Below are 20,510 nucleotides of genomic sequence, written 5' to 3' on the forward strand. Positions count from 1 at the left end.
AATCTTGCAAAAAAAAAAATAAATAGAGTCAATGCCCGATCTCTGAATCTTAGCAGGTTTAGGTCTGGTTAGTACTTGGATGAGAGACCGCCTAGGAATACCAGGTGCTTTAAGCTTTTGGGGTTTCTTTCCTACTTTTATAATGTACTGGCGAGTAGATTGGCTGATCTTTAAATAGCCTTCTCTTTGCAGCAGTCTTTGCTTATGGCCATACCAGCCTGGCTATGCCCGATCTTGTCTGATCTCGTAAGCTAAGCAGGTTTGGGCCTGGTTAGTGCCTGGATGGGAGACCGCCTGGGAATGCCAGGTACTGTAAGCTTTTTTGAAATTTTTCACTTAGTATATAATAATTTTGCCAAAAAATAGAGTCAATGCCCGATCTCTGAATATAAGCAGGTTTGGGCCAGGTTAGTACTTGGATGAGAGACCGCCTAGGAATACCAGGTGCTTTAAGCTTTTGGGGTTTCTTTCCTACTTTTATAATGTACTGGCGAGTAGATTGGCTGATCTTTAAATAGCCTTCTCTTTGCAGCAGTCTTCGCTTATGGCCATACCAGCCTGGCTATGCCCGATCTTGTCTGATCTCGTAAGCTAAGCAGGTTTGGGCCTGGTTAGTGCCTGGATGGGAGACCGCCTGGGAATACCAGGTACTCTAAGCTTTTTTGAAATTTTTCACTTAGTATATAATAATTTTGCCAAAAAATAGAGTCAATGCCCGATCTCTGAATATAAGCAGGTTTGCGCCAGGTTAGTACATGGATGGGAGACTGCCTGGGAATACCAGGTGCTTTAAATGTTTGGATATTTTTCATGAATTATATAATAATCTTGCAAAAAAAAAAAAAAAAAAAAAAAAGAGTCAATGCCCGATCTCTGAATCTTAGCAGGTTTAGGTCTGGTTAGTACTTGGATGAGAGACCGCCAAGGAATACCAGGTGCTTTAAGCTTTTGGAATTTTTTTACTTAGTATATAATAAATTTGGCAAAAAATAGAGTCAATGCCCGATCTCTGAATATAAGCAGGTTTGGGCCAGGTTAGTACATGGATGGGAGACTGCCTGGGAATACCAGGTGCTTTAAATTTTTGGATATTTTTCACGAATTATATAATAATCTGGCAAAAAAAAAAAAAAAAGAGTCAATGCCCGATCTCTGAATCTTAGCAGGTTTAGGTCTGGTTAGTACTTGGATGAGAGACCGCCAAGGAATACCAGGTGCTTTAAGCTTTTGGAATTTTTTCACTTAGTATATAATAAATTTGGCAAAAAATAGAGTCAGTGCCCGATCTCTGAATATAAGCAGGTTTGGGCCAGGTTAGTACATGGATGGGAGACTGCCTGGGAATACCAGGTGCTTTAAATTTTTGGATATTTTTCACAAATTATATAATAATCTTGCAAAAAAAAAAAATAGAGTCAATGCCCGATCTCTGAATCTTAGCAGGTTTAGGTCTTGTTAGTACTTGGATGAGAGACCGCCTAGGAATACCAGGTGCTTTAAGCTTTTGGGGTTTCTTTCCTGCTCTTATAATGTACTGGCGAGTAGATTGGCTGATCTTTAAATAGCCTTCTCTTTGCAGCAGTCTTCGCTTATGGCCATACCAGCCTGGCTATGCCCGATCTTGTCTGATCTCGTAAGCTAAGCAGGTTTGGGCCTGGTTAGTGCCTGGATGGGAGACCGCCTGGGAATACCAGGTACTCTAAGTTTTTAGAAATTTTTCACTTAGTATATAATAATTTTGCCAAAAAATAGAGTCAATGCCCGATCTCTGAATATGAGCAGGTTTGCGCCAGGTTAGTACATGGATGGGAGACTGCCTGGGAATACCAGGTGCTTTAAATGTTTGGATATTTTTCACGAATTATATAAAAATCTTGCAAAAAAAAAAAAAAGAGTCAATGCCCGATCTCTGAATTTTAGCAGGTTTAGGTCTAGTTAGTACTTGGATGAGAGACCGCCAAGGAATACCAGGTGCTTTAAGCTTTTGAAATTTTTCACTTAGTATATAATAATTTTGCCAAAAAATAGAGTCAATGCCCGATCTCTGAATATAAGCAGGTTTGCGCCAGGTTAGTACATGGATGGGAGACTGCCTGGGAATACCAGGTGCTTTAAATGTTTGGATATTTTTCACGAATTATATAATAATCTTGCAAAAAAAAAAAAAAAAAAAAAAGAGTCAATGCCCGATCTCTGAATCTTAGCAGGTTTAGGTCTGGTTAGTACTTGGATGAGAGACCGCCAAGGAATACCAGGTGCTTTAAGCTTTTGGAATTTTTTCACTTAGTATATAATAAATTTGGCAAAAAATAGAGTCAATGCCCGATCTCTGAATATAAGCAGGTTTGGGCCAGGTTAGTAATTGGATGAGAGACCGCCTAGGAAAAGCAGGTGCTTTAAGCTTTTGGGGTTTCTTTCCTACTTTTATAATGTACTGGCGAGTAGATTGGCTGATCTTTAAATAGCCTTCTCTTTGCAGCAGTCTTCGCTTATGGCCATACCAGCCTGGCTATGCCCGATCTTGTCTGATCTCGGAAGCTAAGCAGGTTTGGGCCTGGTTAGTGCCTGGATGGGAGACCGCCTGGGAATACCAGGTACTGTAAGCTTTTTTGAAATTTTTCACTTAGTATATAATAATTTTGCCAAAAAATAGAGTCAATGCCCGATCTCTGAATATAAGCAGGTTTGCGCCAGGTTAGTACATGGATGGGAGACTGCCTGGGAATATCAGGTGCTTTAAATTTTTGGATATTTTTCACGAATTATATAATAATCTTGCAAAAAAAAAAAAAAGAGTCAATGCCCGATCTCTGAATCTTAGCAGGTTTAGGTCTGGTTAGTACTTGGATGAGAGACCGCCAAGGAATACCAGGTGCTTTAAGCTTTTGGAATTTTTTCACTTAGTATATAATAAATTTGGCAAAAAATAGAGTCAATGCCCGATCTCTGAATATAAGCAGGTTTGGGCCAGGTTAGTACATGGATGGGAGACTGCCTGGGAATACCAGGTGCTTTAAGCTTTTGGAATTTTTTCACTTAGTATATAATAAATTTGGCAAAAAATAGAGTCAATGCCCGATCTCTGAATATAAGCAGGTTTGGGCCAGGTTAGTAATTGGATGAGAGACCGCCTAGGAATAGCAGGTGCTTTAAGCTTTTGGGGTTTCTTTCCTACTTTTATAATGTACTGGCGAGTAGATTGGCTGATCTTTAAATAGCCTTCTCTTTGCAGCAGTCTTCGCTTATGGCCATACCAGCCTGGCTATGCCCGATCTTGTCTGATCTCGTAAGCTAAGCAGGTTTGGGCCTGGTTAGTGCCTGGATGGGAGACCGCCTGGGAATACCAGGTACTCTAAGCTTTTTTGAAATTTTTCACTTAGTATATAATAATTTTGCCAAAAAATAGAGTCAATGCCCGATCTCTGAATATAAGCAGGTTTGCGCCAGGTTAGTACATGGATGGGAGACTGCCTGGGAATACCAGGTGCTTTAAATTTTTGGATATTTTTCACGAATTATATAATAATCTTGCAAAAAAAAAAAAAAAAAGAGTCAATGCCCGATCTCTGAATCTTAGCAGGTTTAGGTCTGGTTAGTACTTGGATGAGAGACCGCCAAGGAATACCAGGTGCTTTAAGCTTTTGGAATTTTTTCACTTAGTATATAATAAATTTGGCAAAAAATAGAGTCAGTGCCCGATCTCTGAATATAAGCAGGTTTGGGCCAGGTTAGTACATGGATGGGAGACTGCCTGGGAATACCAGGTGCTTTAAATTTTTGGATATTTTTCACAAATTATATAATAATCTTGCAAAAAAAAAATAAATAGAGTCAATGCCCGATCTCTGAATCTTAGCAGGTTTAGGTCTGGTTAGTACTTGGATGAGAGACCGCCTAGGAATACCAGGTGCTTTAAGCTTTTGGGGTTTCTTTCCTACTTTTATAATGTACTGGCGAGTAGATTGGCTGATCTTTAAATAGCCTTCTCTTTGCAGCAGTCTTTGCTTATGGCCATACCAGCCTGGCTATGCCCGATCTTGTCTGATCTCGTAAGCTAAGCAGGTTTGGGCCTGGTTAGTGCCTGGATGGGAGACCGCCTGGGAATGCCAGGTACTGTAAGCTTTTTTGAAATTTTTCACTTAGTATATAATAATTTTGCCAAAAAATAGAGTCAATGCCCGATCTCTGAATCTTAGCAGGTTTAGGTCTGGTTAGTACTTGGATGAGAGACCGCCAAGGAATACCAGGTGCTTTAAGCTTTTGGAATTTTTTCACTTAGTATATAATAAATTTGGCAAAAAATAGAGTCAATGCCCGATCTCTGAATATAAGCAGGTTTGGGCCAGGTTAGTACATGGATGGGAGACTGCCTGGGAATACCAGGTGCTTTAAATTTTTGGATATTTTTCACGAATTATATAATAATCTTGCAAAAAAAAAAAAAAAGAAGAAGTCAATGCCCGATCTCTGAATATAAGCAGGTTTGGGCCAGGTTAGTACTTGGATGAGAGACCGCCTAGGAATACCAGGTGCTTTAAGCTTTTGGGGTTTCTTTCCTACTTTTATAATGTACTGGCGAGTAGATTGGCTGATCTTTAAATAGCCTTCTCTTTGCAGCAGTCTTCGCTTATGGCCATACCAGCCTGGCTATGCCCGATCTTGTCTGATCTCGTAAGCTAAGCAGGTTTGGGCCTGGTTAGTGCCTGGATGGGAGACCGCCTGGGAATACCAGGTACTCTAAGCTTTTTTGAAATTTTTCACTTAGTATATAATAATTTTGCCAAAAAATAGAGTCAATGCCCGATCTCTGAATATAAGCAGGTTTGCGCCAGGTTAGTACATGGATGGGAGACTGCCTGGGAATACCAGGTGCTTTAAATGTTTGGATATTTTTCACGAATTATATAATAATCTTGCAACAAAAAAAAAAAAAGAGTCAATGCCCGATCTCTGAATCTTAGCAGGTTTAGATCTGGTTAGTACTTGGATGAGAGACCGCCAAGGAATACCAGGTGCTTTAAGCTTTTGGAATTTTTTCACTTAGTATATAATAAATTTGGCAAAAAATAGAGTCAATGCCCGATCTCTGAATATAAGCAGGTTTGGGCCAGGTTAGTAATTGGATGAGAGACCGCCTAGGAATACCAGGTGCTTTAAGATTTTGGGGTTTCTTTCCTACTTTTATAATGTACTGGCGAGTAGATTGGCTGATCTTTAAATAGCCTTCTCTTTGCAGCAGTCTTCGCTTATGGCCATACCAGCCTGGCTATGCCCGATCTTGTCTGATCTCGGAAGCTAAGCAGGTGTAGCAGAAATGAGTCAAATCAGACAAATCAAAGAGTCTATCAGAGCTGTGTGCATTGAAACATGAGCTGAATTCCTCAGGAAGTCATAAATCAGTTCTAGTGCCACAAGAACCAAGCAAGATAACCAACCAACCAACTTGTTCACACAACAGCTTTCAACATTAACACCAATAGAACAATTATTGACAATTTTAATTCGAAGAAGAGATTGTCAAATTTATTGTTCGTGATTGGAATGCAACGCTGGACATCACATTTAAACCCAGGAGATCAAGTTAAATACTTGCATTGACTTCCCCCCCCCAGCCAGTGAAACCAGACTGAAATTCCTAAGGGGGAAGGGCTTTAAACCTTTGTCTTCACAGAAAAGTCCTTTGCCAGAGAATGGCAAAGAAACCCTTTTTATACATTATATATGGACCAGAATGAACTCAAAAAAGACTTATGAATGAATCATTCCGTTGCTTAACTCCATATTAATTTATGTGTAACCCACACATTTGACTATCATGTATAATCACTTATTGATTATGTCTTTTGATAACTATAGGATACCTAGTCATGTCTAGTATTCAAATAATCACATTTTCTTGCTTGATATTGTCCTGACAATCATTTATTTGTAAAATATATCATAATCATGTTATAGGAATCATGTCCAAAATTAGACCCTGTGAGGCAAGAACCACATGCTTGGTTAGATAAACAAATGATTTATGATACCCACCCCAAGAACATATCTGATTGGTCAAGGCAACATTTGAGGGGTGGCCAACAAGGAAGTTTTAAATACTTTGGATCCCATGAAATTTTGCCTTTAGTTCTAGTCTAGCTGCTGCTATTAGCCATGTCGGCTTTTAGTTCCAGCCTTGCTCGTGCTATCAGTCATGCCTGCTCTTAGCTTTTAGCGTGTAGCTTTGCTACCTAGCTTTAGCTATAAGCATCTAGCCATGCGGTTAGTCGTCATTGTTCTTTGAGCGCGGTTCCAGCGTGCCTGCCTGCTGCTACTTATGCCACAATGAGAAGGAACACAACCTAGTCTCGTCAAACTTTATTTCTTTTCTTTTCCGTTTGAGAGTTTCGTGTTCTGAGTTAAGTTTTGTAACGTCGACCTCGTCTGCGCGTTTGAACTCCGACCAGCCACACAACTCCAGCTTCAGCCAACGCCCAAGCACGGGCTCCCCAAGACGTCACTTCAGCCAACTGAACTTCCAGCCAATCAGCGACACCGGGATACCCCTTTCAACTGGAGTCCCTTTCACAGCAAACGAAGGCAACGTATTCCCAGATATTTGTTGTGCTGGTGTATCTAATATAATTTTAACCCCATTGAGGAACTCAATGCGAGCGCTAATTACGTGATTGATGGTTGTTCATGTCTATGCAATTTAACGTATTGCTGTTAACTTGGGATTCCATATTTCCATTCTCTTAAACTCATCTTTCCCTAACTTTCGACCTTCCTGCAACTTGTGTGAATGTGTGTGTGCGTGCGTTTATATGTTAGATTAGTTTATATGTCTTAGATTTATCTAATAAAGCCTTATTCATATTGAAAAGAGAAGTATCTTGTGTTTTGTGCTTACAAGTTAATGTCTTAAACTGCCGATCTTGTTACTGTGCTAATTAATAGTGTTTTCACTATAGTTGGATATTAGTATCCAGCGCAGATTTGATGTTAAACGGCTCGTTCACTGAACCGCAGGCGCGTCTCCGTGAACAGCCGTGAAACAGTGATTCTGTTCAAATTCCCTTTAAAATCTTAAATGATTCCCTTTGAGCTAAATTGACCTGTTTCCCTTACACAGGTTTGGGCCTGGTTAGTGCCTGGATGGGAGACCGCCTGGGAATACCAGGTACTGTAAGCTTTTTTGAAATTTTTCACTTAGTATATAAAAATTTTGCCAAAAAATAGAGTCAATGCCCGATCTCTGAATATAAGCAGGTTTGCGCCAGGTTAGTACATGGATGGGAGACTGCCTGGGAATATCAGGTGCTTTAAATTTTTGGATATTTTTCACGAATTATATAATAATCTTGCAAAAAAAAAAAAAAAAAAGAGTCAATGCCCGATCTCTGAATCTTAGCAGGTTTAGGTCTGGTTAGTACTTGGATGAGAGACCGCCAAGGAATACCAGGTGCTTTAAGCTTTTGGAATTTTTTCACTTAGTATATAATAAATTTGGCAAAAAATAGAGTCAGTGCCCGATCTCTGAATATAAGCAGGTTTGGGCCAGGTTAGTACATGGATGGGAGACTGCCTGGGAATACCAGGTGCTTTAAATTTTTGGATATTTTTCACAAATTATATAATAATCTTGCAAAAAAAAAAATAAATAGAGTCAATGCCCGATCTCTGAATCTTAGCAGGTTTAGGTCTGGTTAGTACTTGGATGAGAGACCGCCTAGGAATACCAGGTGCTTTAAGCTTTTGGGGTTTCTTTCCTACTTTTATAATGTACTGGCGAGTAGATTGGCTGATCTTTAAATAGCCTTCTCTTTGCAGCAGTCTTCGCTTATGGCCATACCAGCCTGGCTATGCCCGATCTTGTCTGATCTCGTAAGCTAAGCAGGTTTGGGCCTGGTTAGTGCCTGGATGGGAGACCGCCTGGGAATGCCAGGTACTGTAAGCTTTTTTGAAATTTTTCACTTAGTATATAATAATTTTGCCAAAAAATAGAGTCAATGCCCGATCTCTGAATCTTAGCAGGTTTAGGTCTGGTTAGTACTTGGATGAGAGACCGCCAAGGAATACCAGGTGCTTTAAGCTTTTGGAATTTTTTCACTTAGTATATAATAAATTTGGCAAAAAATAGAGTCAATGCCCGATCTCTGAATATAAGCAGGTTTGGGCCAGGTTAGTACATGGATGGGAGACTGCCTGGGAATACCAGGTGCTTTAAATTTTTGGATATTTTTCACGAATTATATAATAATCTTGCAAAAAAAAAAAAAAAAGAAGAAGTCAATGCCCGATCTCTGAATCTTAGCAGGTTAAGGTCTGGTTAGTACTTGAATGATAGACCGCCAAGGAATACCAGGTGCTTTAAGCTTTTGGAATTTTTTCACTTAGTATATAATAAATTTGCCAAAAAATAGAGTCAATGCCCGATCTCTGAATATAAGCAGGTTTGGGCCAGGTTAGTACTTGGATGAGAGACCGCCTAGGAATACCAGGTGCTTTAAGCTTTTGGGGTTTCTTTCCTACTTTTATAATGTACTGGCGAGTAGATTGGCTGATCTTTAAATAGCCTTCTCTTTGCAGCAGTCTTCGCTTATGGCCATACCAGCCTGGCTATGCCCGATCTTGTCTGATCTCGTAAGCTAAGCAGGTTTGGGCCTGGTTAGTGCCTGGATGGGAGACCGCCTGGGAATACCAGGTACTCTAAGCTTTTTTGAAATTTTTCACTTAGTATATAATAATTTTGCCAAAAAATAGAGTCAATGCCCGATCTCTGAATATAAGCAGGTTTGCGCCAGGTTAGTACATGGATGGGAGACTGCCTGGGAATACCAGGTGCTTTAAATGTTTGGATATTTTTCATGAATTATATAATAATCTTGCAAAAAAAAAAAAAAAAAAAAAAAAAGAGTCAATGCCCGATCTCTGAATCTTAGCAGGTTTAGGTCTGGTTAGTACTTGGATGAGAGACCGCCAAGGAATACCAGGTGCTTTAAGCTTTTGGAATTTTTTTACTTAGTATATAATAAATTTGGCAAAAAATAGAGTCAATGCCCGATCTCTGAATATAAGCAGGTTTGGGCCAGGTTAGTACATGGATGGGAGACTGCCTGGGAATACCAGGTGCTTTAAATTTTTGGATATTTTTCACGAATTATATAATAATCTGGCAAAAAAAAAAAAAAAAAGAGTCAATGCCCGATCTCTGAATCTTAGCAGGTTTAGGTCTGGTTAGTACTTGGATGAGAGACCGCCAAGGAATACCAGGTGCTTTAAGCTTTTGGAATTTTTTCACTTAGTATATAATAAATTTGGCAAAAAATAGAGTCAGTGCCCGATCTCTGAATATAAGCAGGTTTGGGCCAGGTTAGTACATGGATGGGAGACTGCCTGGGAATACCAGGTGCTTTAAATTTTTGGATATTTTTCACAAATTATATAATAATCTTGCAAAAAAAAAAAATAGAGTCAATGCCCGATCTCTGAATCTTAGCAGGTTTAGGTCTTGTTAGTACTTGGATGAGAGACCGCCTAGGAATACCAGGTGCTTTAAGCTTTTGGGGTTTCTTTCCTACTCTTATAATGTACTGGCGAGTAGATTGGCTGATCTTTAAATAGCCTTCTCTTTGCAGCAGTCTTCGCTTATGGCCATACCAGCCTGGCTATGCCCGATCTTGTCTGATCTCGTAAGCTAAGCAGGTTTGGGCCTGGTTAGTGCCTGGATGGGAGACCGCCTGGGAATACCAGGTACTCTAAGTTTTTAGAAATTTTTCACTTAGTATATAATAATTTTGCCAAAAAATAGAGTCAATGCCCGATCTCTGAATATGAGCAGGTTTGCGCCAGGTTAGTACATGGATGGGAGACTGCCTGGGAATACCAGGTGCTTTAAATGTTTGGATATTTTTCACGAATTATATAATAATCTTGCAAAAAAAAAAAAAAAAAAAAAAGAGTCAATGCCCGATCTCTGAATCTTAGCAGGTTTAGGTCTGGTTAGTACTTGGATGAGAGACCGCCAAGGAATACCAGGTGCTTTAAGCTTTTGGAATTTTTTCACTTAGTATATAATAAATTTGGCAAAAAATAGAGTCAATGCCCGATCTCTGAATATAAGCAGGTTTGGGCCAGGTTAGTAATTGGATGAGAGACCGCCTAGGAATACCAGGTGCTTTAAGATTTTGGGGTTTCTTTCCTACTTTTATAATGTACTGGCGAGTAGATTGGCTGATCTTTAAATAGCCTTCTCTTTGCAGCAGTCTTCGCTTATGGCCATACCAGCCTGGCTATGCCCGATCTTGTCTGATCTCGGAAGCTAAGCAGGTGTAGCAGAAATGAGTCAAATCAGACAAATCAAAGAGTCTATCAGAGCTGTGTGCATTGAAACATGAGCTGAATTCCTCAGGAAGTCATAAATCAGTTCTAGTGCCACAAGAACCAAGCAAGATAACCAACCAACCAACTTGTTCACACAACAGCTTTCAACATTAACACCAATAGAACAATTATTGACAATTTTAATTCGAAGAAGAGATTGTCAAATTTATTGTTCGTGATTGGAATGCAACGCTGGACATCACATGTAAACCCAGGAGATCAAGTTAAATACTTGCATTGACTTCCCCCCCCCAGCCAGTGAAACCAGACTGAAATTCCTAAGGGGGAAGGGCTTTAAACCTTTGTCTTCACAGAAAAGTCCTTTGCCAGAGAATGGCAAAGAAACCCTTTTTATACATTATATATGGACCAGAATGAACTCAAAAAAGACTTATGAATGAATCATTCCGTTGCTTAACTCCATATTAATTTATGTGTAACCCACACATTTGACTATCATGTATAATCACTTATTGATTATGTCTTTTGATAACTATAGGATACCTAGTCATGTCTAGTATTCAAATAATCACATTTTCTTGCTTGATATTGTCCTGACAATCATTTATTTGTAAAATATATCATAATCATGTTATAGGAATCATGTCCAAAATTAGACCCTGTGAGGCAAGAACCACATGCTTGGTAAGATAAACAAATGATTTATGATACCCACCCCAAGAACATATCTGATTGGTCAAGGCAACATTTGAGGGGTGGCCAACAAGGAAGTTTTAAATACTTTGGATCCCATGAAATTTTGCCTTTAGTTCTAGTCTAGCTGCTGCTATTAGCCATGTCGGCTTTTAGTTCCAGCCTTGCTCGTGCTATCAGTCATGCCTGCTCTTAGCTTTTAGCGTGTAGCTTTGCTACCTAGCTTTAGCTATAAGCATCTAGCCATGCGGTTAGTCGTCATTGTTCTTTGAGCGCGGTTCCAGCGTGCCTGCCTGCTGCTACTTATGCCACAATGAGAAGGAACACAACCTAGTCTCGTCAAACTTTATTTCTTTTCTTTTCCGTTTGAGAGTTTCGTGTTCTGAGTTAAGTTTTGTAACGTCGACCTCGTCTGCGCGTTTGAACTCCGACCAGCCACACAACTCCAGCTTCAGCCAACGCCCAAGCACGGGCTCCCCAAGACGTCACTTCAGCCAACTGAACTTCCAGCCAATCAGCGACACCGGGATACCCCTTTCAACTGGAGTCCCTTTCACAGCAAACGAAGGCAACGTATTCCCAGATATTTGTTGTGCTGGTGTATCTAATATAATTTTAACCCCATTGAGGAACTCAATGCGAGCGCTAATTACGTGATTGATGGTTGTTCATGTCTATGCAATTTAACGTATTGCTGTTAACTTGGGATTCCATATTTCCATTCTCTTAAACTCATCTTTCCCTAACTTTCGACCTTCCTGCAACTTGTGTGAATGTGTGTGTGCGTGCGTTTATATGTTAGATTAGTTTATATGTCTTAGATTTATCTAATAAAGCCTTATTCATATTGAAAAGAGAAGTATCTTGTGTTTTGTGCTTACAAGTTAATGTCTTAAACTGCCGATCTTGTTACTGTGCTAATTAATAGTGTTTTCACTATAGTTTGGATATTAGTATCCAGCGCAGATTTGATGTTAAACGGCTCGTTCACTGAACCGCAGGCGCGTCTCCGTGAACAGCCGTGAAACAGTGATTCTGTTCAAATTCCCTTTAAAATCTTAAATGATTCCCTTTGAGCTAAATTGACCTGTTTCCCTTACACAGGTTTGGGCCTGGTTAGTGCCTGGATGGGAGACCGCCTGGGAATACCAGGTACTGTAAGCTTTTTTGAAATTTTTCACTTAGTATATAATAATTTTGCCAAAAAATAGAGTCAATGCCCGATCTCTGAATATAAGCAGATTTGCGCCAGGTTAGTACATGGATGGGAGACTGCCTGGGAATATCAGGTGCTTTAAATTTTTGGATATTTTTCACGAATTATATAATAATCTTGCAAAAAAAAAAAAAAAAAAAGAGTCAATGCCTGATCTCTGAATCTTAGCAGGTTTAGGTCTGGTTAGTACTTGGATGAGAGACCGCCAAGGAATACCAGGTGCTTTAAGCTTTTGGAATTTTTTCACTTAGTATATAATAAATTTGGCAAAAAATAGAGTCAGTGCCCGATCTCTGAATATAAGCAGGTTTGGGCCAGGTTAGTACATGGATGGGAGACTGCCTGGGAATACCAGGTGCTTTAAATTTTTGGATATTTTTCACAAATTATATAATAATCTTGCAAAAAAAAAAAATAAATAGAGTCAATGCCCGATCTCTGAATCTTAGCAGGTTTAGGTCTGGTTAGTACTTGGATGAGAGACCGCCTAGGAATACCAGGTGCTTTAAGCTTTTGGGGTTTCTTTCCTACTTTTATAATGTACTGGCGAGTAGATTGGCTGATCTTTAAATAGCCTTCTCTTTGCAGCAGTCTTCGCTTATGGCCATACCAGCCTGGCTATGCCCGATCTTGTCTGATCTCGTAAGCTAAGCAGGTTTGGGCCTGGTTAGTGCCTGGATGGGAGACCGCCTGGGAATGCCAGGTACTGTAAGCTTTTTTGAAATTTTTCACTTAGTATATAATAATTTTGCCAAAAAATAGAGTCAATGCCCGATCTCTGAATATACGCAGGTTTGCGCCAGGTTAGTACATGGATGGGAGACTGCCTGGGAATACCAGGTGCTTTAAATGTTTGGATATTTTTCACGAATTATATAAAAATCTTGCAAAAAAAAAAAAAAGAGTCAATGCCCGATCTCTGAATTTTAGCAGGTTTAGGTCTAGTTAGTACTTGGATGAGAGACCGCCAAGGAATACCAGGTGCTTTAAGCTTTTGAAATTTTTCACTTAGTATATAATAATTTTGCCAAAAAATAGAGTCAATGCCCGATCTCTGAATATAAGCAGGTTTAGGTCTGGTTAGTACTTGGATGAGAGACCGCCAAGGAATACCAGGTGCTTTAAGCTTTTGGAATTTTTTCACTTAGTATATAATAAATTTGGCAAAAAATAGAGTCAGTGCCCGATCTCTGAATATAAGCAGGTTTGGGCCAGGTTAGTACATGGATGGGAGACTGCCTGGGAATACCAGGTGCTTTAAATTTTTGGATATTTTTCACAAATTATATAATAATCTTGCAAAAAAAAAAATAAATAGAGTCAATGCCCGATCTCTGAATCTTAGCAGGTTTAGGTCTGGTTAGTACTTGGATGAGAGACCGCCTAGGAATACCAGGTGCTTTAAGCTTTTGGGGTTTCTTTCCTACTTTTATAATGTACTGGCGAGTAGATTGGCTGATCTTTAAATAGCCTTCTCTTTGCAGCAGTCTTTGCTTATGGCCATACCAGCCTGGCTATGCCCGATCTTGTCTGATCTCGTAAGCTAAGCAGGTTTGGGCCTGGTTAGTGCCTGGATGGGAGACCGCCTGGGAATGCCAGGTACTGTAAGCTTTTTTGAAATTTTTCACTTAGTATATAATAATTTTGCCAAAAAATAGAGTCAATGCCCGATCTCTGAATCTTAGCAGGTTTAGGTCTGGTTAGTACTTGGATGAGAGACCGCCAAGGAATACCAGGTGCTTTAAGCTTTTGGAATTTTTTCACTTAGTATATAATAAATTTGGCAAAAAATAGAGTCAATGCCCGATCTCTGAATATAAGCAGGTTTGGGCCAGGTTAGTACATGGATGGGAGACTGCCTGGGAATACCAGGTGCTTTAAATTTTTGGATATTTTTCACGAATTATATAATAATCTTGCAAAAAAAAAAAAAAAGAAGAAGTCAATGCCCGATCTCTGAATATAAGCAGGTTTGGGCCAGGTTAGTACTTGGATGAGAGACCGCCTAGGAATACCAGGTGCTTTAAGCTTTTGGGGTTTCTTTCCTACTTTTATAATGTACTGGCGAGTAGATTGGCTGATCTTTAAATAGCCTTCTCTTTGCAGCAGTCTTCGCTTATGGCCATACCAGCCTGGCTATGCCCGATCTTGTCTGATCTCGTAAGCTAAGCAGGTTTGGGCCTGGTTAGTGCCTGGATGGGAGACCGCCTGGGAATGCCAGGTACTGTAAGCTTTTTTGAAATTTTTCACTTAGTATATAATAATTTTGCCAAAAAATAGAGTCAATGCCCGATCTCTGAATATACGCAGGTTTGCGCCAGGTTAGTACATGGATGGGAGACTGCCTGGGAATACCAGGTGCTTTAAATGTTTGGATATTTTTCACGAATTATATAAAAATCTTGCAAAAAAAAAAAAAAGAGTCAATGCCCGATCTCTGAATTTTAGCAGGTTTAGGTCTAGTTAGTACTTGGATGAGAGACCGCCAAGGAATACCAGGTGCTTTAAGCTTTTGAAATTTTTCACTTAGTATATAATAATTTTGCCAAAAAATAGAGTCAATGCCCGATCTCTGAATATAAGCAGGTTTAGGTCTGGTTAGTACTTGGATGAGAGACCGCCAAGGAATACCAGGTGCTTTAAGCTTTTGGAATTTTTTCACTTAGTATATAATAAATTTGGCAAAAAATAGAGTCAGTGCCCGATCTCTGAATATAAGCAGGTTTGGGCCAGGTTAGTACATGGATGGGAGACTGCCTGGGAATACCAGGTGCTTTAAATTTTTGGATATTTTTCACAAATTATATAATAATCTTGCAAAAAAAAAAATAAATAGAGTCAATGCCCGATCTCTGAATCTTAGCAGGTTTAGGTCTGGTTAGTACTTGGATGAGAGACCGCCTAGGAATACCAGGTGCTTTAAGCTTTTGGGGTTTCTTTCCTACTTTTATAATGTACTGGCGAGTAGATTGGCTGATCTTTAAATAGCCTTCTCTTTGCAGCAGTCTTTGCTTATGGCCATACCAGCCTGGCTATGCCCGATCTTGTCTGATCTCGTAAGCTAAGCAGGTTTGGGCCTGGTTAGTGCCTGGATGGGAGACCGCCTGGGAATGCCAGGTACTGTAAGCTTTTTTGAAATTTTTCACTTAGTATATAATAATTTTGCCAAAAAATAGAGTCAATGCCCGATCTCTGAATCTTAGCAGGTTTAGGTCTGGTTAGTACTTGGATGAGAGACCGCCAAGGAATACCAGGTGCTTTAAGCTTTTGGAATTTTTTCACTTAGTATATAATAAATTTGGCAAAAAATAGAGTCAATGCCCGATCTCTGAATATAAGCAGGTTTGGGCCAGGTTAGTACATGGATGGGAGACTGCCTGGGAATACCAGGTGCTTTAAATTTTTGGATATTTTTCACGAATTATATAATAATCTTGCAAAAAAAAAAAAAAAGAAGAAGTCAATGCCCGATCTCTGAATATAAGCAGGTTTGGGCCAGGTTAGTACTTGGATGAGAGACCGCCTAGGAATACCAGGTGCTTTAAGCTTTTGGGGTTTCTTTCCTACTTTTATAATGTACTGGCGAGTAGATTGGCTGATCTTTAAATAGCCTTCTCTTTGCAGCAGTCTTCGCTTATGGCCATACCAGCCTGGCTATGCCCGATCTTGTCTGATCTCGTAAGCTAAGCAGGTTTGGGCCTGGTTAGTGCCTGGATGGGAGACCGCCTGGGAATACCAGGTACTCTAAGCTTTTTTGAAATTTTTCACTTAGTATATAATAATTTTGCCAAAAAATAGAGTCAATGCCCGATCTCTGAATATAAGCAGGTTTGCGCCAGGTTAGTACATGGATGGGAGACTGCCTGGGAATACCAGGTGCTTTAAATGTTTGGATATTTTTCATGAATTATATAATAATCTTGCAAAAAAAAAAAAAAAAAAAAAAAAGAGTCAATGCCCGATCTCTGAATCTTAGCAGGTTTAGGTCTGGTTAGTACTTGGATGAGAGACCGCCAAGGAATACCAGGTGCTTTAAGCTTTTGGAATTTTTTTACTTAGTATATAATAAATTTGGCAAAAAATAGAGTCAATGCCCGATCTCTGAATATAAGCAGGTTTGGGCCAGGTTAGTACATGGATGGGAGACTGCCTGGGAATACCAGGTGCTTTAAATTTTTGGATATTTTTCACGAATTATATAATAATCTGGCAAAAAAAAAAAAAAAAGAGTCAATGCCCGATCTCTGAATCTTAGCAGGTTTAGGTCTGGTTAGTACTTGGATGAGAGACCGCCAAGGAATACCAGGTGCTTTAAGCTTTTGGAATTTTTTCACTTAGTATATAATAAATTTGGCAAAAAATAGAGTCAGTGCCCGATCTCTGAATATAAGCAGGTTTGGGCCAGGTTAGTACATGGATGGGAGACTGCCTGGGAATACCAGGTGCTTTAAATTTTTGGATATTTTTCACAAATTATATAATAATCTTGCAAAAAAAAAAAAATAGAGTCAATGCCCGATCTCTGAATCTTAGCAGGTTTAGGTCTTGTTAGTACTTGGATGAGAGACCGCCTAGGAATACCAGGTGCTTTAAGCTTTTGGGGTTTCTTTCCTACTCTTATAATGTACTGGCGAGTAGATTGGCTGATCTTTAAATAGCCTTCTCTTTGCAGCAGTCTTCGCTTATGGCCATACCAGCCTGGCTATGCCCGATCTTGTCTGATCTCGTAAGCTAAGCAGGTTTGGGCCTGGTTAGTGCCTGGATGGGAGACCGCCTGGGAATACCAGGTACTCTAAGTTTTTAGAAATTTTTCACTTAGTATATAATAATTTTGCCAAAAAATAGAGTCAATGCCCGATCTCTGAATATAAGCAGGTTTGCGCCAGGTTAGTACATGGATGGGAGACTGCCTGGGAATATCAGGTGCTTTAAATTTTTGGATATTTTTCACGAATTATATAATAATCTTGCAAAAAAAAAAAAAGAGTCAATGCCCGATCTCTGAATCTTAGCAGGTTTAGGTCTGGTTAGTACTTGGATGAGAGACCGCCAAGGAATACCAGGTGCTTTAAGCTTTTGGAATTTTTTCACTTAGTATATAATAAATTTGGCAAAAAATAGAGTCAATGCCCGATCTCTGAATATAAGCAGGTTTGGGCCAGGTTAGTACATGGATGGGAGACTGCCTGGGAATACCAGGTGCTTTAAGCTTTTGGAATTTTTTCACTTAGTATATAATAAATTTGGCAAAAAATAGAGTCAATGCCCGATCTCTGAATATAAGCAGGTTTGGGCCAGGTTAGTAATTGGATGAGAGACCGCCTAGGAATAGCAGGTGCTTTAAGCTTTTGGGGTTTCTTTCCTACTTTTATAATGTACTGGCGAGTAGATTGGCTGATCTTTAAATAGCCTTCTCTTTGCAGCAGTCTTCGCTTATGGCCATACCAGCCTGGCTATGCCCGATCTTGTCTGATCTCGTAAGCTAAGCAGGTTTGGGCCTGGTTAGTGCCTGGATGGGAGACCGCCTGGGAATACCAGGTACTCTAAGCTTTTTTGAAATTTTTCACTTAGTATATAATAATTTTGCCAAAAAATAGAGTCAATGCCCGATCTCTGAATATAAGCAGGTTTGCGCCAGGTTAGTACATGGATGGGAGACTGCCTGGGAATACCAGGTGCTTTAAATTTTTGGATATTTTTCACGAATTATATAATAATCTTGCAAAAAAAAAAAAAAAAAGAGTCAATGCCCGATCTCTGAATCTTAGCAGGTTTAGGTCTGGTTAGTACTTGGATGAGAGACCGCCAAGGAATACCAGGTGCTTTAAGCTTTTGGAATTTTTTCACTTAGTATATAATAAATTTGGCAAAAAATAGAGTCAGTGCCCGATCTCTGAATATAAGCAGGTTTGGGCCAGGTTAGTACATGGATGGGAGACTGCCTGGGAATACCAGGTGCTTTAAATTTTTGGATATTTTTCACAAATTATATAATAATCTTGCAAAAAAAAAAATAAATAGAGTCAATGCCCGATCTCTGAATCTTAGCAGGTTTAGGTCTGGTTAGTACTTGGATGAGAGACCGCCTAGGAATACCAGGTGCTTTAAGCTTTTGGGGTTTCTTTCCTACTTTTATAATGTACTGGCGAGTAGATTGGCTGATCTTTAAATAGCCTTCTCTTTGCAGCAGTCTTTGCTTATGGCCATACCAGCCTGGCTATGCCCGATCTTGTCTGATCTCGTAAGCTAAGCAGGTTTGGGCCTGGTTAGTGCCTGGATGGGAGACCGCCTGGGAATGCCAGGTACTGTAAGCTTTTTTGAAATTTTTCACTTAGTATATAATAATTTTGCCAAAAAATAGAGTCAATGCCCGATCTCTGAATCTTAGCAGGTTTAGGTCTGGTTAGTACTTGGATGAGAGACCGCCAAGGAATACCAGGTGCTTTAAGCTTTTGGAATTTTTTCACTTAGTATATAATAAATTTGGCAAAAAATAGAGTCAATGCCCGATCTCTGAATATAAGCAGGTTTGGGCCAGGTTAGTACATGGATGGGAGACTGCCTGGGAATACCAGGTGCTTTAAATTTTTGGATATTTTTCACGAATTATATAATAATCTTGCAAAAAAAAAAAAAAAGAAGAAGTCAATGCCCGATCTCTGAATATAAGCAGGTTTGGGCCAGGTTAGTACTTGGATGAGAGACCGCCTAGGAATACCAGGTGCTTTAAGCTTTTGGGGTTTCTTTCCTACTTTTATAATGTACTGGCGAGTAGATTGGCTGATCTTTAAATAGCCTTCTCTTTGCAGCAGTCTTCGCTTATGGCCATACCAGCCTGGCTATGCCCGATCTTGTCTGATCTCGTAAGCTAAGCAGGTTTGGGCCTGGTTAGTGCCTGGATGGGAGACCGCCTGGGAATACCAGGTACTCTAAGCTTTTTTGAAATTTTTCACTTAGTATATAATAATTTTGCCAAAAAATAGAGTCAATGCCCGATCTCTGAATATAAGCAGGTTTGCGCCAGGTTAGTACATGGATGGGAGACTGCCTGGGAATACCAGGTGCTTTAAATGTTTGGATATTTTTCATGAATTATATAATAATCTTGCAAAAAAAAAAAAAAAAAAAAAAAAAGAGTCAATGCCCGATCTCTGAATCTTAGCAGGTTTAGGTCTGGTTAGTACTTGGATGAGAGACCGCCAAGGAATACCAGGTGCTTTAAGCTTTTGGAATTTTTTTACTTAGTATATAATAAATTTGGCAAAAAATAGAGTCAATGCCCGATCTCTGAATATAAGCAGGTTTGGGCCAGGTTAGTACATGGATGGGAGACTGCCTGGGAATACCAGGTGCTTTAAATTTTTGGATATTTTTCACGAATTATATAATAATCTGGCAAAAAAAAAAAAAAAGAGTCAATGCCCGATCTCTGAATCTTAGCAGGTTTAGGTCTGGTTAGTACTTGGATGAGAGACCGCCAAGGAATACCAGGTGCTTTAAGCTTTTGGAATTTTTTCACTTAGTATATAATAAATTTGGCAAAAAATAGAGTCAGTGCCCGATCTCTGAATATAAGCAGGTTTGGGCCAGGTTAGTACATGGATGGGAGACTGCCTGGGAATACCAGGTGCTTTAAATTTTTGGATATTTTTCACAAATTATATAATAATCTTGCAAAAAAAAAAAATAGAGTCAATGCCCGATCTCTGAATCTTAGCAGGTTTAGGTCTTGTTAGTACTTGGATGAGAGACCGCCTAGGAATACCAGGTGCTTTAAGCTTTTGGGGTTTCTTTCCTACTCTTATAATGTACTGGCGAGTAGATTGGCTGATCTTTAAATAGCCTTCTCTTTGCAGCAGTCTTCGCTTATGGCCATACCAGCCTGGCTATGCCCGATCTTGTCTGATCTCGTAAGCTAAGCAGGTTTGGGCCTGGTTAGTGCCTGGATGGGAGACCGCCTGGGAATACCAGGTACTCTAAGTTTTTAGAAATTTTTCACTTAGTATATAATAATTTTGCCAAAAAATAGAGTCAATGCCCGATCTCTGAATATGAGCAGGTTTGCGCCAGGTTAGTACATGGATGGGAGACTGCCTGGGAATACCAGGTGCTTTAAATGTTTGGATATTTTTCACGAATTATATAATAATCTTGCAAAAAAAAAAAAAAAAAAAAAAGAGTCAATGCCCGATCTCTGAATCTTAGCAGGTTTAGGTCTGGTTAGTACTTGGATGAGAGACCGCCAAGGAATACCAGGTGCTTTAAGCTTTTGGAA

The 20,510-nt window shown here is 39.6% G+C and overlaps 1 non-coding gene and 19 pseudogenes across 1 annotated transcript; all 20 read left to right on the forward strand.

The window, feature by feature from the left end:
* The first annotated feature begins 200 nt into the window (after window positions 1-200).
* LOC127936148 (uncharacterized) lies at window positions 201-319 on the forward strand (annotated as a pseudogene).
* A 221-nt stretch (window positions 320-540) lies between these two features.
* On the forward strand, window positions 541-659 carry LOC127936455 (uncharacterized; annotated as a pseudogene).
* Window positions 660-1,587: 928 nt separating this feature from the next.
* On the forward strand, window positions 1,588-1,706 carry LOC127936977 (uncharacterized; annotated as a pseudogene).
* Window positions 1,707-2,487: 781 nt separating this feature from the next.
* LOC127937617 (5S ribosomal RNA) lies at window positions 2,488-2,606 on the forward strand. The gene has a single exon (XR_008148404.1). It is a non-coding gene; the product is annotated as a 5S ribosomal RNA (ribosomal RNA).
* A 634-nt stretch (window positions 2,607-3,240) lies between these two features.
* On the forward strand, window positions 3,241-3,359 carry LOC127936456 (uncharacterized; annotated as a pseudogene).
* Window positions 3,360-4,003: 644 nt separating this feature from the next.
* On the forward strand, window positions 4,004-4,122 carry LOC127936149 (uncharacterized; annotated as a pseudogene).
* A 503-nt stretch (window positions 4,123-4,625) lies between these two features.
* On the forward strand, window positions 4,626-4,744 carry LOC127936457 (uncharacterized; annotated as a pseudogene).
* Window positions 4,745-7,820: 3,076 nt separating this feature from the next.
* LOC127936150 (uncharacterized) lies at window positions 7,821-7,939 on the forward strand (annotated as a pseudogene).
* A 640-nt stretch (window positions 7,940-8,579) lies between these two features.
* LOC127936458 (uncharacterized) lies at window positions 8,580-8,698 on the forward strand (annotated as a pseudogene).
* A 930-nt stretch (window positions 8,699-9,628) lies between these two features.
* Window positions 9,629-9,747, forward strand: LOC127936978 (uncharacterized; annotated as a pseudogene).
* Window positions 9,748-12,831: 3,084 nt separating this feature from the next.
* Window positions 12,832-12,950, forward strand: LOC127936152 (uncharacterized; annotated as a pseudogene).
* A 777-nt stretch (window positions 12,951-13,727) lies between these two features.
* On the forward strand, window positions 13,728-13,846 carry LOC127936153 (uncharacterized; annotated as a pseudogene).
* Window positions 13,847-14,349: 503 nt separating this feature from the next.
* On the forward strand, window positions 14,350-14,468 carry LOC127936154 (uncharacterized; annotated as a pseudogene).
* Window positions 14,469-15,245: 777 nt separating this feature from the next.
* LOC127936155 (uncharacterized) lies at window positions 15,246-15,364 on the forward strand (annotated as a pseudogene).
* A 503-nt stretch (window positions 15,365-15,867) lies between these two features.
* On the forward strand, window positions 15,868-15,986 carry LOC127936459 (uncharacterized; annotated as a pseudogene).
* Window positions 15,987-16,915: 929 nt separating this feature from the next.
* On the forward strand, window positions 16,916-17,034 carry LOC127936979 (uncharacterized; annotated as a pseudogene).
* Window positions 17,035-17,666: 632 nt separating this feature from the next.
* LOC127936460 (uncharacterized) lies at window positions 17,667-17,785 on the forward strand (annotated as a pseudogene).
* A 645-nt stretch (window positions 17,786-18,430) lies between these two features.
* LOC127936156 (uncharacterized) lies at window positions 18,431-18,549 on the forward strand (annotated as a pseudogene).
* Window positions 18,550-19,052: 503 nt separating this feature from the next.
* On the forward strand, window positions 19,053-19,171 carry LOC127936461 (uncharacterized; annotated as a pseudogene).
* Window positions 19,172-20,099: 928 nt separating this feature from the next.
* Window positions 20,100-20,218, forward strand: LOC127936980 (uncharacterized; annotated as a pseudogene).
* Window positions 20,219-20,510: the final 292 nt, after the last annotated feature.

Source organism: Carassius gibelio, chromosome A19 (genome assembly GCF_023724105.1).
Source record: "Carassius gibelio isolate Cgi1373 ecotype wild population from Czech Republic chromosome A19, carGib1.2-hapl.c, whole genome shotgun sequence".
NCBI lineage: Eukaryota > Metazoa > Chordata > Actinopteri > Cypriniformes > Cyprinidae > Carassius > Carassius gibelio.